At 36.7% G+C, this 18,539-nt stretch overlaps 1 protein-coding gene across 12 annotated transcripts in view; it reads right to left on the reverse strand.

Moving 5' to 3' along the window:
- LOC120431534 (nuclear pore complex protein DDB_G0274915) overlaps nt 1-9,021 on the reverse strand; it is a 48,854-nt gene extending 39,833 nt beyond the window's left edge. For 6 of the 12 annotated variants that reach the window (XM_039596633.2, XM_039596634.2, XM_039596637.2 and 3 more), the window contains exon 1: nt 7,660-8,859. The gene's annotated coding sequence lies outside the window, so the exon portion shown is untranslated. Of the gene's footprint in view, nt 1-7,659 lie in introns of all 12 variants that reach the window. The other 6 variants (XM_039596627.2, XM_039596629.2, XM_039596630.1 and 3 more) reach the window with 6 other exon arrangements.
- Nucleotides 9,022-18,539: the final 9,518 nt, after the last annotated feature.

Here is an 18,539-nt window from a genome sequence, read left to right on the forward strand (position 1 = left end):
AAACATTACGCCTGGAAGAAGATAAGTAGAGCTGGAAGTGAATGATGTCGGGTGAAGAAGTTTTTCACATTTTCTTTTTTATTCTTGAGTGCTGTGGCACCGGCAACTACTCAGGAGAGATACTTTGTTTTTCAGTTGTGGAATTTTGCATTCTATGTGCTGTACTTTGTAACGAGTGCTTGCAAAAAGAGCACAAAGCATACCTTCTTTATCATTTAATTATTTTTTGTTTGATTTATTAATCGAAATTAATTTGCAAATTCTGTTTTTCTTAATAGATATCTGAAGCAACACGAGAAAAAAGGCGGATAAGTATTTTGATGGTTTTAACTATTTTGCTTTTTCTCAGGCTTCAAATAACCCTTTCACTAAACTCGAAGTGTAAAACAATATTAAAAAAAAAGCTGACCTCCCCAGCTATCTTTAAACACTTCGGAGATTATTAAATAGTTACTTGTTGTCTCAAAGGAGGGCCTCGTGTCGCGGTGGTTAGCGGCTTCGGCTGCCGATCCCTAAGTTGTTATGAAGCGCGGGTTCGATTCCCGACTTAGCCTCCTGGCCTTCTATCGGATGGGGAAGTAAAACGTCGGTCCATTTGCGTAAAAGAGGTTTTGGGTGACTCACCACACATAACCTTCGGACGCCTAGAAATGAGCAGAAACTTGCAACAGAGACCACAAAAGACCCGAGGGTCGTTAAAGTGGATTGCTGTTGTCTTAAAATTTGTTAAATGTCCCATCTGAAAAAAACAAGCTGTTGCACTCATAAAAGTAAATCTTTCCCTGTTCCTGAGGGGAACGCCCGTGAAGAGTATCGGGGCCGGCATTTACAAAGCGGATTCAGTGACAGTTTATCAATCAACTTAATGTTAACATGTTAAGGTTAATGCTAACATTCCATAGGTTGTCTTCCTAAGGTGTCATGATAAGGTCCAGTTTGTGACGATACACTACCTTCCCTTTACTAAGCAATCGAATCCAGAAGGGAAAAGATCACCAGTTGTGTTGGACCGAGCCGGGATTTGAACCTCGATCTACCGCTTACGAGGCGGAAGCGTTACCACTGGGCTACATGTCTCGGACACCCATAAGGTTTGGTTTAAAATAAAAAAGTTTGCTTGAATAAATTCAAAACCAACAATTAGCCAATGCTTATTTAAGCTAAATTTGAGAAAACTTTTTTTTATAGTTGTTTTATTAGCAGTTGTTTATCACTAGTTTTACTGAACGGATTGAAGTTTAGTGCAAGGAGTCTCTTCACCAACAAATTTGCGTTTTTTCTACTCATTTCCTATATGAAACTAATAAAATGGAAGCCGGGACCGTGGTGTAGGGGTAAGCGTGGTTGCCTCTCACCCAGTCGGCTTGGGTTCGATCCCAGATGGTCCCGGTGGCATTTTTCGAGACGAGATTTGTCTGATCACGCCTTCCGTCGGACGGGAAGTCAATGTTGGCCCCGGACTAACCTAAAAAAAAGGTTAGGTCGTTAGCTCAGTCCACGTGTAGGAGTCAGTGGTGTCACGGTTCGCATTTGAGCGTATCATAGCCACTCAATCGACGAACCTATCGGGTGAGCGCTTATTGAACGCTCAGAGCGGCGGGTTTGAACGGTTCGCGAACCAAAATTTCGATCATCATTTCTCTGCTCGCTTGCCGCTCCGCTCTGAATTCCAAAAAAGTGTCCACGTTTGTGGATGGTCCCCAAGGAACCAGGGAGTCCTCTGTTGACCCAGGACATAACAACATATTATAAAAATATATAATCACTGGAGCTATGCGGGTATGATCTGCAGTCATAAACGGGAGACCTCTTGCTTGTTACGGCGGTGGACCCCCAATAATAAATCCAGGGAGTCATTGGAAGACCCGGGACATCCCAATGAGTTGTTGCAGCCATGCTCTGTAGCCCTCCATAGTCACCTTCTGTTGTCAAAATCATGAAATGTTTTTCTCTGAGTGCTGTTTTTTAGCTCTTCTTGCGAACCGCTCATTGATGGTCCCTCTCACTCTCATTCGCGATGAGAGAGCAAGGGTTCATGCGAACCACGGCAGGCGTTCGGATCGTGGTTCGCTCGTGCTTGGTTCGCAATCATGAGCGAACCACACTTGAGCGTCATGACGTATCGTTTGAACCACGATTCGAGTGAGCGAACCGTGACACCACTGGTAGGAGTCGTCTCCCTGGGTCCTGTCTCGGTGGAGTCGCTGGTAGGCAGTTGGACTAACAATCCAAAGGTCGTCAGTTCGAATCCCGGGGTAGATGGAAGCTAAGGTGTAAAAAGAGATTTGCAATTGCCTCAACAATCAAGCCTTCGAACACCTAGTTTCGAGTAGGAATCTCGCAATCGAGAACGCCAAGGCAATGCTGTAGAGCGAACAATTTGATTTTGATTTTGAAAATGGATAAAGTCTTGGACTACGGCCACACGTTCTCGTTCGAAATTAAATCCTCTCTGGCTCTCAAAGCACGCTCGTTCTCCCTAATTATTGCTCACGTTCGCCGTAGTGTGAGTTTCAGTTTGGATTGAACTCGAGGGAAACTGCGTTCCACACTGATGGGTACCAAAATTTATTTTTAAACGCGAGGCGACGATTTTGAGCAAGACTTAACACTGCCATGGCGTGCAGCGTGCAGAAGCCAAGTCTCGAACTCGGAGAATCTGGCCGCTTGATATTATACAATTCGAATGCGGAATTGACAAAATCTCAAGAATTTCTGTTGGAAGGAGAAAAACGAATTGATATACATTTTTGTTAGTTTTTTTCTTTTAATTCGACAATGGGTTCACAATTTCGCCTGAAATTAATTTTTTGAAGCAAACCGGTTTGATTCTATTCACAACTACAGTCATCCCACATATTCGGAACACTTTTGTGATAATTTGTCAACAGCATGCCAAATGCAGCTTTTCTCTCGACCCTACTATTTTTAGGACCTTTATGTGGACATTTTCTTGCTATTTCACTAGTAAAAGTAGGATTTTTTGAACAAAAATCTTCATTTCAAGACTATTTTATCCTGAGCAGCAAAACATTGCCTCTAAATTGCCTGTTCCTTGATTATGGGATGTTATTGTGCCTCCCACAATTGTGGAACACCTGAATTTAAGTGATATTTTCACAAAAAAAGTTATCAGACCATGGATATAACATCACTAAGCTTGAGTTGTATTGGTTTCAGTGTGTGAAGTCATTATTTTGTTACAAATATGTACTCTTGGAGAGATCCAAAGTTTGTTCACATCCGTAAGAAAAAAGTGTTCCGAATTTGTGGATTTCAAGGGTCAAAGTTGTTCTTCAAAAACTTGATAAAAAGTTAAAATTCGCAGTTGTTCGATACAGCATTCGAAAGATCGCAGGAAAAACTTTCAAATGAAGGTAAAAGCGAATCATTAAGTTCAACTATCGATTGGCTATGATTTTTTGAACATTGGTCGATCTGTAAACTGTTCCGAATATGAGGGATGACTGTACCTATATTGAAATTTATTTCGTAAACTTTCAGGACAGGTTAAAATTTCTATTTGTTTATCGACTACTTCCATGGAATCTCATGAACACCTCATTTGGAGTCGTCGTAATTATTAAAGAACTGCAAATAGGAAGCAAAGTGCTTCATCCTTCCTTCTCTCAAGGTTGCGTGAAATTCAAATACCCAATTATGGTAAGTCCACTACCTTGTAGAGCTGTTCACTGCTTTTAAACCCTGGCGATATTTTTCTGGTTCGCCCACTGCCCTCGCCAACCGATCAAACGGTCAAACGGAATGGTTTGAGGGTGTCTGGAACGGGGCCATAATGGCACATACATTCAAGTGTTGAAATGCGTGTGTTTTGGTTCGCTGGTTTAAGCTCCAGACCACGACGACAGACTGGAAAGACGGCCCCGACCACGCAACGTTATTTGTGTGTATTCTTTACTTTTCTCGAGTTTTTTTTGAAAAGGTCCTATAAACAAAATTTTTAATTTTTGCTTTTTGGGTGTTTTTAGAAACGCCTTGAGTCAGGGGTATTCAAAAACACCCAAAAAGCAAAAAGTGAAAATTTTGTTTATAGGACCTTTTCAAAAAAAACTCGAGTTTTCTTCAATTTCCGGAAAAGACAGACTGCGAAGGAGCCACGAGTTTCGCATTCGCACTTTTCATGTTGATAAATAATTCTGCACTTTCCATTGTCAGTATTTTTTCCCGTAAACAAGTAAGCAATTTAACGTACCATTAACTGTATTAAAATGATTTGTGTTTATCAAATACTATTTTAGCAAACCTCTTTACATACAATAAGGACAATGCACATTAGGGTGACAAGAAATTGTGAAAAATCCTAAAAGATACCCCCTGGCTCAATCCTTTAGGTAAAAAATAACTGTGCCAATGTTGAGCCAAATCGGTCAAGGTTTAAGAGTCATTATTGATCGATGTAAAATTTGTGTAAAATTTTGTGACAAACAACTTTGTCGAAGACCGCAAAACAATCCGAGTTAACTCTAACGAGGTAACAACTTACAGATGAAGTTTTTAGAAGAGATTATTAGAATTTAATTATTATTTTTTAAATTTTATTTTATTATTTTTATTTTTTTATTATTTTTATTTTATGGACTTAGGTAGTAATCTAACCGCAAGTTCTTCCAGGATGCTTTCTTCGGACTGGCTGCGTTTGTGTTCGATTAGTTTAGATTAGATTAGATTAGAGAATGACCTTTTACCAAATTCTTAGAAATTACATTCTTTTTTTTTCGACGTCCACCGGAGACAGGGTGACGACTCCCATATTTGAAATGACTTAACGGCCTAACAACAACCGAGGCCGGGACCGACGTTTTACTTCCCCATCCGATGGAAGGTTGAAGCAGATGGGAATCGAACCCATGATCATCCGCTTACAAAGCGGACAGCGTAACCATTCGGGACTCGGGACTCGGCGCCGTTACACACTTGTGTTTTATAGACCACTTTCTTATCACGTCATACAAATTGTTGAAAATGCAGATTTTTTTCTTACTTTTCTCAAATTTATGTTTATATACATTTGTTTAAAGCAATAACATCTTTTGTTTTTCAAAATATTCTAATTGAGTCAGTTAAACTATTATAGTTATTATAGTTTTTATGATAGTTTTGTGCACACTTGTGTCAAAAAAAATCAAAAATCAAACCATCCACATTAACGACCCCCGGGTCTTTTGTGGTCTCTATTGCAAGTTTCTGCTCGAACCTAGGAGTCCGAAGGCTTGAATGGGGAGAGCACCCAAACCTCTTTCTACTCCAAGGAACCTTCCACCCTAGTGTTTGAACTGACGACCTTTGGATTGCGAGTCCAACCGCCGCCAGCGATTCCACCGGAGTAGGCTTGGTTTGGTGTGTTGTTTGTACTTATGGCATAAAGATGACTCCTACACCTGGAATGACTTAACGGCCTAACAACCAAGGCCGGGACCGACATTTTACTTCCTCATCCGATGGAAGGTTGGAGCAGATGGGAATCGAACCCAGAATCATCCGCTTACAAAGCGGACAGCGTAACCATTCGGCCACGCACTGCCACACTTGTGTCACGTAGTCTATTTTTTTACTTTCAAAACACAATTGTGACACGTGCTTTTCAGATTTTTATTGACATTATTCACTGTATCTTTTAACTGGTGTAACCAAATTAGTTGAACTTAGAATTTTTCTTAAACGATGGTATACGAACCGGTTGCTTCATAATGATCACGCCTTCCGTCAGACGGGGAAGTCAATGTTGGCCCCGGTCTAACCTAGAGTTTGGACGTTAGCTCAGTCCAGGAGTAGGAGTCGTCTCCTTGGGTCCTGCCTCGGTGGAGTCGCTTGTAGGCATTCGGACTCACAATCCAAAGGTCGTCAGTTCGAGGGTGGATGGAAGCTAAGGTGTTTGCAAGTGCCACAACAATCAAGCCTTCGGACACTAAGTTTCGAGTAGGAATCTCGCAATCGAGAACGCCAAGGCAATGCTGTAGAGCGAATAATTTGATTTTTGAATTGATTTGATGTAATCACTGGCACAACATGCTGGGTCTCATCTACGTGAAATGCTAAACAAGTTCTTCTAAAAAAGGAGTTAGAGCGGATGCATGTCTGGTTTACTCCATCAATTATTGTTTTGAACATATTTTCCATCGATTTTCAAAAGTCGATTTTCGTGGAAAAGTGCTAAATGATCGTTGTCACAAGATAGCTCACAAGCGACGATGTGTTAATATAATTATTTTTCAATGTTTCTTATTTTATCACACACACAGCTATAACGCTTATTATTTGATCACAATTTTTCAAAATTTAATTTCAAATATTTGGTTTGCGTCCATTCTTGAAACAAAGTATTCTGTTTGACAGCACGTTCTGTGGATTCGTCACATGTTATTCGTCGAGCCACGTATCCCAGTGGTAACGCTTCTGCATCGTAAGCGGTAGATCGGGGTTCAAATCCCGGCTCGGACTAACACAACTGGTGATCTTTTACTTTCTGGATTCGATTCCTTAGTAAAAAGAAGGTCATGTATCGTCACAAACTGGACCTTATCAAGACAACCCAAGGACTTTTAACATTGGCATAAACATGTTAACATTAAGTTGATTAATGAACTGTCACTGAATCCGCTTTGTAAATGCCGGCCCCGATACTCTTCGATGGTGTTTCGCTCAGGAACAAGGAAAGAATTACTTTACAGTTTTTTTTTTATATTTTGCATGAAAATCGAAAAAAGTGACCACAAATAGCACTCTGTCATGCTTTTATTGTTGATTAATAAAATCAACAAAAGTCTTTAGGACCCTATTAGCCAACGCCTCTATTTACAGCCTCTCAAAGAAGTTTTCTTTTCATTGAAAAACATATGAAATGTGGCCAAAATCGCAGGAAACGCCTACGGTAACACACCGATTTTTGATATTTAAAAAGCATTGGAAAGAAGAACTCTTAAAATTTTAGAAAATTTCAGGGTTGGAAGTTTAACTTGTTTTATGTGACTTTGCCAATGTTTTCAAAAATGTCATTTTTTTAGGGGTAAAAGGAAGTATGCAGTAATTTTTGTAGTGTCCCAGACTATGCCTCTACGCATTTTTTTGCAATTTAAATGATGATGGTGCGATTCTATGGCAGAAAATGTGAAAAACATGCAAAAAATTGAAAAAGTGACTGTAAAAACATGAAAAAATTAGATAGGCGAAATGTAATTATATTAGATGGTAGAGTAGGCCAAATACTACCAAAAACAAACATAAACTAAACAAGATAAATGCAAATTAAAATACTAAAAATGAAACAAGAAAAACATAAAACAAGAGAAGTAAAGTTTTTCGTAGAACAAAAGTTGCTCAAAATGACCTCCTGAACACGGGAAAAATAAATATTTTCGAAAAAAAAATTTGGGCAGTAGAGGTTTAAGCAAACAAGCAAAACACGTCAAGAAACAAAAAAATATACAAGACGAAGTTTGTCGGGTAAGGCTTGTTAAAACATAAAAATATTAAATTAATGCTCAATATTTTGGTTGCTGCAAATGTATCATACCAGTTTTCAATTGCTGTATCGTAGTTAAAAGTTGGAATTACATCAAATTTGTAATGTTTTTGTTTAATGAACTATGTACTTTTAATTTGCCAACTGTTAAAGGGTAAATTCCATAGCAGTATGCTTACCATCAATGAAGAACAAGCTCAATAAAGCATTAATCGCCGCCGGCGCCCGTAATACCGTAATCTCTAATTACGAGTCAAATCTTTCCAACGACAAACTTTCAGAAAAATCTGCTTGTGATGCACGTTTAATCCAGGAGCCTTCTCAATCTCCAAAGTTGCTATCTGCTGCTATGATTATCGTATTTTCAGGGAAAGTAATGAGACTTTCTCATGCTTCACTTCACACTTTTAGTAGTAGTATGGTATGCATGCATATGCAGAGCTCTGTGGTATTTTTAATACACGTCGCTGCGAGCAAAAATGGGTACAATACACACGAATGTGCGATACTCACATGTGTATAGCACATATACTACACACTATACACTAATAACGATTTCCAAAAATAAAATTCTACACTTTTCGTTTTCCTCTCTTCATTGAACAGATTTTCCTGTGGTGAAACAACGGCAAATGATTTTATTTTTCCTTTCTTTTTCACTAATTTATTTGTGCTCTCCTTTCCTTCCTCAACTCGCACTTTCTTTAATTCTTGTCAAACGAAATTCACGACACTCTTTTCGCCTTGAAAATGATCCTGCTTTCACGATAAATTCCAATCCAACTTCCTACAATTGCACTGAAAGAAGTTGAAATGAAAAGAAGGTTAAAACCATTCACGGTCGAATACGTGTAGAATATATGGGATATACCGAGCGACTGAGAGAAGTCGCTGCAAACGCAGACACACGAAAAAATATTTAAGAACCGTCTCCTCTTTTCGATTCACATTGCAATACACTTCCTCATTTTTCTTTTTTGCTTTAACTCCCTAATGGTCAGAGTACCACTAATTGAATGCTATTTGATTGGCGTTTTCAGAATTTAGGACACACAATCGAGCTTCGCCCTGGACACATATTTAGGGCACACCGCAAGTCACACTGTCATAGCCAGGTCATGGAAGATCCGTCTGGGACACTGAGGCGCAAATACTTCCTTAAATGGCTCTAAGTCCGGCTGGCGTGGAGTTCTACACGCGTGGAGTTCTACACGCGTAGCGGACAGCCTGTTCAAGATCTTCAATGTTCGAGTATTACGTAGCTGTCGCAAGTTGAACCCACAGATTTTCACGACGAAGACGACGACGACGGATGACACATTCTTCTCCCTGAACCCGTGCGTTGGTGCCATGCACACACTCTGTACAAAAAAGGTATATGATCTCACCAGCAGCAGCAGCAGCGCAACAATAACAAGACTCTGGTCTCGCTCGAAAAGCAGCGACGACGGCGGCAGTCAATGACGGAATGAGCTGAGAAAACAACACACCCAGTCCCCTTTTGCTCAACAGTACCGTCGGGCTTCGAGCTTCGGAGTCGAGCAGTACTCGGTTGCATACTTTAACCGATTTTTAATTTTATTCAACATCACGAAAAAGTGTCTCGAGAGTTGATAGATAATTACTAAACAAGAAGAAAACTATTCTACAGCATTGTCGAATTTTCAATTTGAAGAGAGATAATGATAAAATTGTATTTGACCTTGAGCCTTAACTGCTAGTTAAGTTGCATAGAGGTAACGATCAAGACCTCTTAGGATTAAGACAGTCTCGGGTTGCTTTCATGATCATCTGACAACCGCTATTAATGGCACTAGGACAAATCAAAGCAATATTTAATATAGGTCAAGTTTCCATGAAAATCTCATTCATAAATTTTAATCCAAACTCCGGATATCGCTTTAAAACGGTATTCTCGCGGCTCGTTGTTCTCACCGGAGATTCAGTTCCAACTCTCTCACCCTCGCTCTTATTCACAGACAACTCTCCGCTCTCTGTGATGGGTGCGGTGGTGTATTACAACAACAAAATTTTAAAGTGGAATATTTCCTCCCACAACTCTGGTGGACTTATTGCTCACAAAAAAAATGGCTAAATTTCGCTTGACAAACGTGTTCTTCTCGTCAGTCTCGTTCAGGATATCATTCCTACCGTCCTGTAAATGGACCAATTTCACAAGAGTCGACCGATTCTCTCACTCACGCTCTCAGAGCCGTAAATATTCTTCACCGGCGTGCTCTGTCCCCTAGGGAAGCTAATCGAGCCGGCTCATTTGGACTCAGCACATTGTGCTAGGAATTTAGTGTAATTACTTTCTAGCCGTGTAATAACAAATGATAATGGGTTTACTCTTGAAACGAGTGAAACATGCAAAAATATTTGATATGTATAAATTCAACTTATAACACATGTTTAAGTTTTCAAATTCCATGAGATGTTTAGGATATTGTTGTTAGGATATCCGAAGGTCTCGGAAAAATTTCACTTCGGATAATCGAATGAACCCCCCCCCCCCCCCCCCCTCATTTTTGTGACACATCTGCTGTAAAAAGATAGGACGTATCGTAAGATAGCACACAACCGACGAAATGTTATTTTGGAAATCTAACATTTCAACTGATTCAAAGAAGCTATTGGTTTCCTATACAGGTTGGCTGAAAGAAGAAATCAATTATTTTGAAATTAAATATGTCTTTCTTGAACTTTCATATAATAATTACATTTCAGTGGTAGTATGGCTAAATGCTCTTCATCTTTGTTGTATTTTTCGTTTTATTATTAACTGTTCACACTCATTTATTTACTTCAAATTGTTTTACATTTTTGCATTGAATCGAATACATTTGGGTAAGAAAGAAAAAATCACTTTAACAACTAATCCTAACTTAACCTTCGGGAGGTCGCGTGTTTTCGCCTTTCTTACAAGTGCCCTTACAAACTGTGTACAAAGTACACGTGAGTATTTATCAGGTAGCTCGTTCTCGCTCGCGCTCGCCGGAGCGTTCAGGCAGCGAAAACAAATAAGACAATTGTCAAACAAACAAAAGTAAGTAAGGGATTTGGAAAAATCATTGACGTTAAGAAATGCATGGTCTTTTTCAGAGGGGTATCCAGGTTTTTAAGCGAAGATGGCGTTCGAATGGTGAACGCCCGAAATGTCAAAATCGCGCAGTAGCACCAACATTAGAAAAAAATGTGGCTGTCATGCCATGGCACACTTTTTCCGTAATGTTGGTACCACTGCGTGATTTTGACATTTCGGGCGTTCACCATTCGAACGCCATCTTCGCTTAAAAACCTCGATAGTATTTTTTAGAAATAGCAAGAAAACTATCATATACATATGAAAGTGTGGAACATCCCCGTCCTTTTGCGGGGTGAACGAAAATCTTTGGTCGGGAAAAATGAAAGTTATCCTTTTATCCTTTTTTGAACTTTTTTCCTATGGGACGAAATTTTGCCTATTACAATTTAGTAATTAGTATTTAGTGTTTTAAGTCCACATGGACAATATTTATGGTTCAGATTAAAAATTTTTTATGCGAAATGGTGCAGGGAACATTTTTCCTGAAGCACGCAAAGTGATTGAAAATAAGGAGAAAAAAAAGGTTAAGGTAAAGGTTTTAGGGTCATTCCATCTCAACTGTGCACGAAAAAGTGCAAATTTGAAAATTACCCTCTCCGATCCTGCTCAAATTTGGCAGAGCTGTTGATACTATCAAAATATGCAAGAATCCCGAATTTCATCCAAATCGGACCACCCCCTCCATTTTTGTACCTCCCCAAAAAATCGACTTTTTGGTGATTTTTGACCAAACCTCCTAGTTTCAAACGGCGATAGCTCAGGAACCACAAATCTTAGAAGGTCGGTCTTAGACTCAATTTTGAAGGAAATTGGACGTAGAATCCATTTCCGTGGTCAAAATGTTGATTAATTTATTTTTTCTACCTGTATTGCGCAATTTAAAACTTTAAACGGCCGTATCTCAAAACACCCCAACTTATTTTTTTTATTTGACCTCACCATCGTGTTCCCCGGCCAATTTTACATAAGAATCACTTATCGACAGAAATGAATATGTTTCGTTCCAGAGATATCGAATTTTAAAGTTTTGTGTTTTCGAGATTACCTACAACAGCTTCACTCGCCACATCTGCTAGAAGCACACAGGCAGGCTGATCCATAACTGCTACCTGGTGTTCTGGGAGATGATTAATTTAATTTATATTTTTATAATTTTACGCAAATATTTCGTCGCTAACATTTCAAAAAGCGTCATAAACATATATAGGCTTTGCGTTAGACATACAAAGAAAAAAAAAATCATGGTAATATTACATCTGGGAAGGGGTACATCTTTTATGTCAGAAAAAAGGTGTAATTTTACCTCTGGAAATGTGTAATTTTGCCACTTTTCTGGTGTAATGTCACTTTTTCAGTCTAAATTGAGGTAAAATTACATCATAAAAGAGGTAATATTCATTCTTACAAAATTACAGCTTCCAAATTTACATTATTTTTTTCTGTGTAGCGCTTATTGAAATGTTAGCGACGATTTATTCAAATGGCTAATAGGGGAAATTGGGTACTAAAGCCTTATGTAAATTTTTATTTGCAACGACAAAAAAACACGATTAAAAACCATTTCTGATCACTTTTTTCATTTTAATGCAGATTTTTTTTTTGACAAGACAACATTTTTTCGATGGATCAACTATGGTCCCCTTGGAACGAGCTGTCAAGTAGGAGCTTTTCTGTCAAGAAGGACCGCGAGGTTAATTTTTCAAAATTGATTTAAAAATCCATTTTAAACTCTTTGTGGTCGTACAAAGGGTCATTGTACTTAGAAAAATAAGCTTTATCGCTGTAAACAATAATATCAGCAATCTAAGCTTCATTTAAGGACCCAATTCTCGTATGTTTGGCAGATTAAGTCCTCGCTCCTAGTTTCGTCCAATTCGCTAATTTTCACTATTCAAACAACAAATTTTGCAAAACTTTTGATAGAAATTTGCTTGTTCACTTTTTATTGAGCTATTTATCACTCGATTTCAGTTGAAAACGCTTTTAATCAGCTTAATTGAATGCCAAAGCGCTGATATAGCAACATTGGTGGAACGCTGGAATTAGATGCTGTTCCCCTACCTTGATCAATCTATTTTTGTGAAAGGAATATTTATTGGGTTCAGAGCCGTACCTTGGGTCCACGGCGCCCTTTGCGAAGCATCAATTTGGCGCCCCTCCAAATTTTTCATCATTTTGATATGTTTACTTAAATTTTCAGCGATTGATTCAAAGAGTTATAATGGTAATTGATTGAATAAATATAACAGCTAAAAAATCCAACCACAATTTAATTCTTTGAAGAATATTCAAATTATTGTTTTATTATTTTTAAACCATTTCAATCGATTTATATCTTTCCAATTCAGATAGGTTGTAACGAAAAGTTGCTTTAGGATTAATGTTGACTGAAAATAGCAGAGTATTGTTTTATCGTTTTAAGCAGAATTTGATCTGACCTAGCTTAAATTTCATGGTATCAGCAAACAATTTTCCTGAATTCCTGAAAAAATAGTTCAACTGATTAGAAAATTGACTCCTTTTGAAACTTGTTTTTGGATGGATTCCTTTTGAAACTATTTTTTTCAATTTATTTTTGAAAACAATATTTCTCTTCTCTGTGACTGTGTTTTTTGATTGATATAAAATTCCAAAAGTTTTTTTTAAATTCATAGCTTCAAACAAAGGCAATTAGTTTTTACCTTTTTAACACATTGAAATTTTTTTGTATTTATTTTTCGACATCTAAAGTTTCTTGAAATTTTGTATAAAAACCATTACACTCAAATAGAGGGTGACGAGCGGGAATTCCCGGGAAATCGACCATTTTTGGACCTCTCGATTCCCGGGAAATTTGGTCGAAGCAAAATTATATAAACAAATCAGAAAAAAACATTTGAAAATTCGAAATTGTTTAGAACATTGGATGTTCAATGTAAGATGTTAAAGTTCGAATGAACCAATGCTTCTCTTATCTTCTAATTCAAAAAGTGTAAATTTTAACTTATTAAAAATTCCAATAACTATAATTGGGAGAACTTGAAATAATGTGGACCCCAAAATTAACCTTAAAGCATACTTAGCAGTTAGGCACAAGAAGAAAGTCTAATTTTTTTTATATTTCTCTTTATTATTTCTATGAGTATAATTTTCATATCCTCTTTCAAGCATAGCAATCCTTATAATCTATTTTTTTTTAATTCTTATTATTCTAATTTCGCTGTATCAAGGTAATTTCGTTTTTTGATGTCATGGAGTAATTTTGTGTTTCGCTTAAACCTCAATATTAAATTATATCTTAGAAAAAAAAACTCTGGAAATCTTTGTAAAGTCATGTGAACATTCAGGTTTTCCTGATTACTATTTCTTCAATGAATATTTACAGTGGACCTTAAAAAAGAAAAAAAATATTTAAATTGTTGTTTTGAGTCGCTATTTATTATATTATAAAAATCTCGATACTGGGAAATTATATATTAGCTATTTTGTTATTTCACAAAAATCTAATAACAAGTTCATACAACAAGTTGTATTGCAGATTCAGAAAAAAAAATCAAGAGGTAGATCATAATTCCCAAAAATAATGAGGCTACTAATTAACGTTTCATTAAATAAGCATGAATAAATCGTAACTGAATTCATTGAAAAGAAACACATTTATAACTTTTCTTTATACATTACTGGCACTATTGGCATAGTTATAAACACTACTGGGTCCCGGGAATTCCCGGGAAATTTCCAAATTCAACTCTCGATTCCCGGGAAATTGAAAATCTCGAGAATAGTCACCCTCTACAATCAAAGCTTTTAGAACCGTTTGTGTAAATGTAAAAATTTAGGCGAAATTACACTGGATAGCCCAACACATGGAATCCATGAAATAATTAAAAAAATGTATGTGAAAGATAAGCAACTTTATCCATTCCATTAAAACTTAACAAAAATAAATTTTCAAGGAAAATGTTACTAACATTCTTCAAATTGTTGTCCCTAGAAGCAAAATTAAGTGGAACTTTGTGTTTTCCCAAAAAATATTGCTGTTTTTGGAGTTGGAATTTTGCTTTGGTTTAAATTCTAATGGGTCCGCGATAATGGTGTTTCTGCAAATCAAAATTATACAAGAAATTGTATAATATTTTACTTTTACGACTAAAAAGTTGGTGGGCATGCCAATCTACGCAACTTTGCCGAAGACACCCAAATTTTACTTTTTCACTCTTGCTACAAGCAATTGAATACAAGCAGCATAGCAAACCAGTTTTTTAATATATCAATTCAGGAATATAATATATTTAGAGCAATTTATGTGCTCTTAAAAACCAACATTTTTATGTTGAAAAAAAATATATTTTGCTTGAAATTTAACAAAAGTCAAAGCATTTTTTGTGTTTGAAATTTTCAATTTAAACACTTCAGTATTTTGAAAACGTAGGCCAATCTCAACGCACAAGTTTGCATTTAAAACGATAAAAATATCTCAAATGCCATTTTCTTTAAACTTGAAATATCTTATTCTTTTTATTTCAGATTTTCAATAGAAATGTGTAAATTTCAATTGAATAGCTGATTATATAAAAAAAACTTCAAAACATAAAAAAGCTTGATGGTTCCTGATGCTGGAAAAAATGGTGAAATTTTAATTGAATTTTATATACTGTAGTTGAAATATAAAATCTCTAGCTATTTAAAAGAATTGTTATAAAACTCCTGAACTTTATGCCACTTCGGCGCCCCCTTTGATAAATGAATTTAGAGAATTTAATTTTAAATTTAATTCTGGTAGAATTATTGAAATAGTTGATTTTGGCGCCCCATGTGTTTAACATAAAATAATATTTGTAATATTCCGACCCAGATTATCGAGTTATTTTGTAGTCCTACTTTAAAATTTGGCGCCCCTTTTGTTCTGAATACCTTTCTAGGATTTTATAATAACATGACAAATTTGTTCACTCATCGTTTTCGGCGCCCCCCAAGGGCTGGCGCCCTTGGCGGTCGCCAACTGCGCCGACCCCTAGGTACGGCGCTGATTGGGTTATTTTGAATGCACTGTTTTTTACGTGGTGCTAACCGTTTTAGAGTACATCCGAGGCCATGACTAGGGCCTTTATCATGAGCGGTAGCAAAATAGTGCCATTCAGCAAAAACCCCAAAACCTGCTTTATTATTGTTATAATTATAAAAGTTAATTATTGACACTTTACCATAATTTGGCAAACCTGATTTATGGTTTAGAAGATTGATCATATTAAATCAATTTTTATATTGCGAGCCAGCTCCATTTGATTAAAAGATGATTTTGGTCAAGGTACATTTAATTAAAAAAATCCTTATACGTGAGGACAGCAGCCGTATTGTGTTCCAAGAATCCAAGAATGAAAGAAGAAAAAAAACTGTTGTTCGGAAATCATCGCAACTAAATTTGGGGAATTAGCCGCTTTGCAGCAGATCAAACTTTGTGATTTTCTTACATTTTTCAGTTTTATACTTTCCAGAAATCCTTTTCCTACTCCTTGTGATCGTCCTTCACTAGAGTACAACGTATCAACAAATTTTATTCATTTTAATTCATATTTTTTACTCAATAATGTATCGTGCACTTATTGTTCAGTGTTACTAAGAAGATTAATTGCATTTTCCTGCTCGCTTCGTCGGAATCCAATTCTGCCCTTTACTGTGTGTCGTTATTGCTCTGTCCTGTGGGTTAGCACAGAAATTCACTTCATTAATTGTTTTGAGCAGATAAACATTCGCGATTAAACTCCAGTTTCCTATAGTGTTATACAGTTAATTTTTGCCCAATTTGATAAAGATTGTTTATGATGAAATATTATTTCAATAAATGACCAGGTAGCAGTTATTGATCAGCCCGCCTGTGTGCATCTAGCAGATGCGGCGAATGAAGCTGATGTAGATAATCTCGAAAACACAAAACTTTAAAATTCGATATCTCTGGAACGAAACATATTCATTTCTGTCGATAAGTGATTCTTATGTAAAATTGGCCGGGGAACACGATGGTGCGGTCAAATCAAAAAAATAAGTTGGGGTGTTTTGAGATACGGCCGTTTAAAGTTTTCAATTGCGCAATACAGGTAGAAAAAAATAAATTAATCAACATTTCGATCACGGAAATGGATTCTACGCCCTTCAAAATTGAGTCTAAGACCGACCCTCTAAGATTTGTGGTTCCCGAGTTATCGCCGTTTGAAGATAGGGGTTTTGCTCTAAAATCGGCAAAAAGTCGATTTTTTGGGAGGTTACAAAAATGGAGGGGGTGGTGCGATTTGGATGAAATTCGGGATTCTTGTATGTTTTGATAGTATCAACAGCCCTGCCAAATTTGAGCAGGATCGGAGAGGGTAATTTTCAAATGCTGTTCCGCTTCAGATGGAATGACCCTTTATTGGAAATTTCGGAGATTTTCCGATAAAATTGCACACCCCTTTCCCAAAAACCGCAATGTTTTTGATATTCAAATCATTATTTTGATGAATTCTTTTTTGAAAAATGTTCCTGGGCTCATTGAGTATACAAATCATCACAGAAACGTATAGTTGGTTGGGTTCATGCTCAAGTGTAAGTCAATGTTATTAATTTTGGATATTAACTGAATCTACATATTTTTGTGTGTTTTGGTTATAAACTGTACCGTTTTCATTATATTTTACACTTTTATTGATCTCATTAAAAATCACAGGAGATCTGCAATTAAAAAGATTAATTATTTGTGGTTTTGATTAGAAAAAAAATTATTTATTGTTTTTTTCATTATTTCAAATTTGACTGCCAGACTTTTTTAACATGTTAAGCTTAATTATTTGAGGTTAAATTAATAATTTTACATACATTTAAATCTTTTATTGAATTTACACAATTTATTGATTATTACTCATAATTGCAACTTCAACTCTGTAGTTTCAATACAAATATTATAGCCCAAATTAATATATAAGTTACGGAAATTGCTTTCAGCATAATTGATCGACGACACCAACATCGTCAGCACAGCCGGCAACAGTAACCCAAACTGCGAACAAAGCTAAACTTCGTTTACCTCGCCGCGATTTAAGCAAGTAGCAAGTAGCAAAACCTCAGTACCTCGTGTGTGAGGCTCTGGGGGACTTTTCGATCACAATAAAATCAGAACGTTTTGGACAATCTAACTAACCACATCGGTGTTATTAATTTGTTATTGGAAATAGAAACCATGTGATTGTATTTGAACTGCAGATCTTAATTAGATAAAAAAAATACCATGTGGACCATGTACTCACAAAAAAAGTGAAAATATCATGAAAACGGTACAGTTTATAACCAAAAACCCGATTTGATCCCACCTGGGGTGAGATAGAGCCTTTCTTACTAAAGAATATAACAATAGTAGAACTTCTTCTTTAAATTCATAACGACGACTTTGTTTATTTATAACGTCGATATGCTTTCCAAAAGAAATAAAAAACGCAATTTTCACCAAAAGAATATTTGTAATCGTACATATTCTTAATCAAACAAGAGTTTATGACAAACGCGAGAATAGCAAGCTTCCCATGCGTCAGTGACAACGCACACCGCGGCATTGAAAACTTTGAAAACGATATAAACGATGAAAAGCTTAGAAAGCTCCTATTGGAATCCAATGAACCCTGTTAAATAAACTTACGAAATCGCGAAAAAAATGAAGTCTACTTTTAGGCGATTTAAGAAGCACACAGGAAACAAATTGATTGTAGTCGGATGAATGTCCTATGTCACAAAAGTTTTTGCATAAACATTGGAAAGTTATGCAAAAACGGACAGGGCAAAAGAAACCGAAAAGCTACGATATCTTACATGTTGTAGAAAACATCGGTAGACAAGCTACTACAAATCGAGTGTAAGCCACAAAATATATGCGCCAGCATTCTCGCGCCAGTATTCGAAGCTCAACTTGACAACTTGTCGACTTGGCGACGAAGCGTCGAAGCGTCGAAAATCGATGCAGTGTGAATTTTT

This window comes from Culex pipiens, chromosome 1, assembly GCF_016801865.2.
Source record: "Culex pipiens pallens isolate TS chromosome 1, TS_CPP_V2, whole genome shotgun sequence".
In the NCBI taxonomy this organism is placed as follows: domain Eukaryota; kingdom Metazoa; phylum Arthropoda; class Insecta; order Diptera; family Culicidae; genus Culex; species Culex pipiens.